Consider the following 6,492-nt stretch of genomic DNA (forward strand, 5'->3'; position numbering starts at 1 on the left):
ACGAAGATGAAAGAGGGGATGCCATCCGGGGCATCCCCAAGCTTAGGCTGTTGGTCGTCCTTGAATATTACCTTGGGGTTCCTTGGGCATCCCCAATCTTAGGCTCTTCCCGTTCCTTATTCCATAGTCCATCAAATCTTTACCCAAAACTTGAAAACTTCACAACACAAAACTCAACAGAAAACTCGTAAGCTCCGTTAGTACAAGAAAATAAAACCACCACTTAGATACTATAGTGAACTCATTCTAAATTCATATTGGTGTAATATATACTGTATTCCAACTTCTCTATGGTTCATACCCTCCGATACTACTCATAGATTCATCAAAATAAGCAAACAACACATAGAAAGCAGAAACTGTCAAAAACAGAACAGTCTGTAGTAATATGTGTCAAACATATACGTATGGAACTCCAAAAATCCTACCAAATTAGGAAGTACTAAAAAATTCTTGTACCAATCCAGAGCAAAAAGAATCAGATCATGAGCACGTTTCTGTGAATTAACAAAACTAATTTACTGGGTGCAAAAGTTTCTGATTTTCAGCAGGAACAACACAACTATCACCATAAGCTATCCTAAAGGTCTTACTTGGCACTTTATTGAAACAAAAGCTATAAAACATGATTAATACAGTAGCATAATCATGTGAACACACAAACACAGTAAGTATAAATATTGGGTTGTCTCCCAACAAGCGCTTTTCTTTAATGCCTTTCTAGCTAGGCATGATGATGACAATGATGCTCACATAAAAGATAAGAATTGAAACATAACGGGAGCATCATGAAGCATATGACTAGCACATTTAAGCCTAACCCACTTCCTATGCATAGGGATTTTGTGAGCAAACAACTTATTAGAACAATAATCAACTAGCATAGGAAGGTAAAACAAGCATAACTTCAAGATTTTAAGCACATAGAGAGGAAACTTGATATTATTGCAATTCCTACAAGCATATGTTCCTCCCTCATAATAATTTTCAGTAGCATCATGAATGAATTCAACAATATAACCAGCACCTAAAGCATTCTTTTCATGATCTACAAGCATAGAAAATTTACTACTCTCCACATAAGCAAAATCCTTCTCATTCGGAATAGTGGGAGTATCATAAGAGACTTGAATACTATAAATTGTTTCCACATTAAAAGAGTAATGTTCAGAAAAAGGGTAATCATAATCATGACAAGTTTTATAAATATAATCATCACTACTTTTTATAGCATAAGTTTCATCACAATAATCATCATAAGTAGCAACTTCGTTCTCATCATAATCTATTGAAACCTCTCCCAATATAGTGGAATCATCACTAAATAAAGTTGACACTCTTCCAAATCCACTTTCGTATTCATCACAATAAGATTCAACATTCTCCAAAATAGTGGGATCACTACTTCCTAAAGTTGACACTCTTCCAAACCCACTTTCATCAACATAATCATCATAGGTAAGAGGCATGCTATCATCATAATAACTTTGCCTATCAAAACTTGGGAGGCTAAAAATATCATATTCATTAAACATAACATCCCCAAGCTTGGGACAACATTAATTTCAGCAAATATATTCTCAAATATTTCATCCTCATCAAACATAGATTCCCCAAGCTTGGGCCTTTTCATATCATAAGCATAATCACTCTCGTCATTAATAGTATGGATAGCACCAATAGTATAGCAATTATCATCACAATGAGTAGTAGGAGCAACATCATTTGGGAGGGATACCTTTTTACCTTTGTTGCTCCTTCTTTTCCTTTTCTTCTTTACATTACGTGTGGGTTCAACCTTCTTGTTTGAGCTCCTTATTGATGAGATTGGTTGAATAGAAAGCTCATCCTCGTTACCTAATTCATCATAAGAAATAATAGGAGGAGATAGGGAAGTCTCTTCCCTTTCATTAGTATTCTCATCATATTCTATTTGCTTTCTTTTCTTTAAGTAATTGACAATATAAGGATTTTCAATGCAATTCACCGCACAAAACATATAAATCGACTCTAGATCAAAATCAAGAAGGTTATAACGGGCAAATTCTAGAAGAAATTTAGTTAAACGTTTCATTTCTTCATAACCCATAAGTAAACTAAGTTCATTATAATGTGCAAGGGAAATCAAATCATCACAATTTTTGGACATGATTCAATCATGAAACAACTTGCATCGAAGATGTAAATGACCACTTTCATTGCAAAGTTCACAAGTACGACCAAGGAAATACAATTCTTCAGCACTCTTATCTAGCCTTTCTTGTAAGAATTTAGTTTCTACATGCTTATGCCTCTTGCAATATCTATCTCCTCTATTTGGTGTATCTATGCAAACCCAATGCTCTCCAGAAAAATCGACATGCTTATAAGAGACATTTTCATCATAACTAGTGCAATCATCATTAGTACTATGGATATTCAAAGAGTTCATACTAACAACATTGCAATCATGCTCATCATTCAAAGATTTAGTAGCAACTATTCTATAGATTTATTCTTCTAGCACTTGAGCACAATTTTCCTTTTCATCATACTCATGAAAGATATTAAAAAGATGAAGCGTATGAGGCAAACTCAATTCCATTTTTTTGTAGTTTTCTTGATAAAACAAGAAATAAAAAGATTCGATTGCAAGATCTAAAGATATACCTTCAAGCACTCACCTCCCCGGCAACGGCGCCAGAAAAGAGCTTGATGTCTACTACACAATCTTCTTCTTGTAGACGTTGTTGGGCCTGCAAGTGCACATGTTTGTAGGACAGTAGCAAATTTCCCTCAAGTGGATGACCTAAGGTTTATCAATCCGTGGGAGACGTAGGATGAAGATGGTCTCTCTCAAACGAGCCTGCAACCAAATAACAAAGAGTCACTTGTGTCCCAAACACACCCAATACAATGGTAAATTGTATAGGTGCACTAGTTCGGCGAAGAGATGGTGATACAAGTGCAATATGGATGGTAGATATAGGTTTTTTTAATCTGAAAATATAAAAACAGCAAGGTAACTAATGATAAAAGTGAGCGTAAACGGTATTGCAATGGTAGGAAACAAGGCATAGGGTTCATACTTTCACTAGTGCAAGTTCTCTCAACAATAATAACATAGATAGATCATATAACAATCCCTCAACATGCAACAAAGAGTCACTCCAAAGCCACTAATAGTGTAGAACAAATGAAGAGATTATGGTAGGGTACGAAACCACCTCAAAGTTATTCTTTCGGATCGATCTATTCAAGAGTTCATACTAGAATAACACATTAAGACACAAATCAACCAAAACCCTAATGTCACCTAGATACTCCATTGTCACCTCAACTATCCGTGGGCATGATTATATGATATGCATCACACAATCTCAGATTCATCTATTCAACCAACACAAAGTACTGAGTGCCCCAAAGTTTCTACCGGAGAGTCAAGACGGAAACGTGTGTCAATCCCTATGCAAAGATTCATGGGCGGAATCCGCAAGTTGATCACCAAAACATACATCAAGTGGATCACGTGATATCCCATTGTCACCACAGATAAGCACGACAAGACATACATCAAGTGTTCTCAAATCCTTAAAGACTCAATCCGATAAGATAACTTCAAAGGGAAAACTCAATTCATCACACGAGAGTAGAGGGGGAGAAACATCATAAGATCCAACTATATTAGCAAAGCTCGCGATACATCAAGATCGCGCCATAGAGAGAACACGAGCGAGAGAGATCAAAAACATAGCTACTGGTACATACCCTCAACCCCGAGGGTGAACTACTCCCTCCTCGTCATGGAGAGCACCGGGATGATGAAGATGGCCACCGGTGAGAGATCCCCCTCCGGCAGGGTGCCGAAACAGGCTCCCGAGAGGGTTTTTGGTGGCTACAGAGGCTTGCGGCGGCGGAACTCCCAATCTATCATCGTATTCGATGGTTTTAGGGTATATGGGAATATATAGGCGAAAGAAGGCGGTCGGGGGAGCCTCAAGGGGCCCACGAGATAGGGGGGCGCGCCCAGGGGGTGGGCGCGCCCTCCTTCTCCTGGCCTCCTCGAACCTTCCCTGGCTTGTACTTCAAGTCTCCCGAATCATATCCTTTCCAAAAATTACGCTCCCGAAGGTTTCATTCTGTTTGGACTCCGTTTGATATTCCTTTTCTTCGAAATACTGAAACAGGTAATAAAACAGCAATATGGGTTGGGCCCCCGGTTAGTAGGTTAGTCCCAAAAGTAATATAAAAGTGTATAATAAAGCCCGTAATCATTCAAAACAAATAATAAAATAGCATGAATGCTTCATAAATTATAGATACACTAGAGATGTATCATGATACAAGTGTAATATGGATAGTAGATATAGGTTTCTGTAATCTAAAATTATAAAAACAGTAAGGTGGCATGTAGAAAAAGTGAGCAAAACGGTATTGCAATGCTTGAAAATAAGGCCTAGGGTTCATACTTTCACTAGTGCAAATTCTCTCAACAATGATAACATATTTCGATCATATAACAATCCCTCAACGTGCAACAAAGAATCACTCTAAAGTTTCTATCGGAGAACATAGGACAAAAACATGCATCAACCCCTATGCATAGATTACCCCAATGTCACCTCGGGAATCTGCGAGTTGAGTGCCAAAACATACATCAAGTGAATCAATAGAACATCCCATTGTCACCACAGATATCCCATCGCAAGACATACATCAAATGTTCTCAAATCCAATACTCAATCCAACATAACGAAAACTCAAAGAGCAAGACTCAATTCATCACAAGAAGGTAGAGGGGGAAGAACACCATAAGATCCAACTATACTAACAAAGCTCGTGGTAGATCAAGATCGTAACATATCAAGAACACGAGAGAGAGAGATCAAACACATAGCTACTAGTACATACCCTCAGCCCCGAGGGTAAAGTACTCCCCTCCTCATCATGGTGGTCACCGGGATGATGGAGATGGCCTCCGGTGATGGTTTCCCCCTCCGGCAGGGTGCCAGAATGGGCTCTCGATTGGTTTTTCGTGCCTATAGAAGCTTGCGATGGAGAAACTTACAATCTAGGGTTCTTTTCGGGGGTTTAAGTATTTATAGGAATTTTTGGCGTCGGTCTCATATCAGGGGGGTTCTCGAGGGGCTCACAAGCCGGGAGGTGTGCCCTAGGGGAGAGGGCACGCCCCCTAGGCTTGTGGCCTCCTCGGTCACTTCTTCGCCTAGCTCTGGTGCTTCAGGGGTCTCTTTTGGTCCATAAAAAATCACCGTAAATTTTCAGCCCATTCCAAGAAATTCTATTTCTGCCCAAAAAACGACACCATGGTAGTTCTGCTAAAAACAGTGTTAGTCCGGGTTAGTTCTAATCAAGTCATACCAAAACCATATAAAATTATTGTAAACATGGCATGAATACTTCATAAAATATAGATACATTGCAGACGTATCAGCATCCCCAAGCTTAATTCATGCTTGTCCTCGAGTAGGTAAATGATAAAAGAAATAATTTATGAAGTGTGAATTCTAGCATAGAGCATAAGTTCGATCAATGATAATTCCCAACACTTTTTCTAGCATCAATATATATCATAAAAGATAGCTCATCTTATAAAACTTCTCATGATAAAGTAGCAATCAATTCACATGTAATGGTTCAAACAATGCATTTTCTTGACACTAACATGTAATCTTTCTTTATGTGGCATGAATATTCAGATCCGTAAGATTCAAAACAAAAGTCTAATATTGACATAAAAGAAATAATACTTCAAGCATACTCATAAATCAATCATATCTTCTAAAAATATCATGGCCAAAGAAAGTTATCCCTACAAAATCATATAATCTTGTCATGCTCTATCTTCATCACACAAAGTATTTATCATGCACGACCCCGGTGTTAGCCAATCAATTGTTCCACCCTTTTGGTGTTCTCAAACCTTTTCAACTTTCACTCAACACATGAGCATGAGCCATGGATATAGCACTATAGGTGGAATAGAGTATGGTGGAGGTTATGAGGAGAAGACAAAAAAGGAGAAAGTCTCACATTAACTATGCAAATTAATGGGCTATGGAGACGCCCATCAATTGATATCGATGCAAGTGAGTAGGGATTGCCATGCAATGGATGCACTAGAGCTATAAGTGTATGAAAGCTCAAAAGAAAACTAAGTGGGTGTGCATCCAACTTGCTTGCTCACGGAGACCTAGGGCAATTTGAGGAAGCCCATCATTGGAATATACAAGCCAAGTTGTATAATGAAAAAAATCCCACTAGTATATGAAAGTGATAAAATAGGAGACTCTCTATCATGAAGAACATGGGGCTACTTTGAAGCACAAGTGTGGAAAAGGATAGTAACATTGTCCCTTCTCTCTTTTTCTCTCATTTTTTTATATTTTTGTTTTCTATCTTTTTTCGGGCTCTTTGGTCTCTCTTTTTTAATTTTGGGCTCTTTGGGCTCTTTTTATTTTAAGTCTGGAGTCTCATCCCAACTTGTGAGGGAAT

The sequence above is a fragment of the Triticum aestivum genome, chromosome 5B (assembly GCF_018294505.1).
Source record: "Triticum aestivum cultivar Chinese Spring chromosome 5B, IWGSC CS RefSeq v2.1, whole genome shotgun sequence".
Classification (NCBI taxonomy): domain Eukaryota; kingdom Viridiplantae; phylum Streptophyta; class Magnoliopsida; order Poales; family Poaceae; genus Triticum; species Triticum aestivum.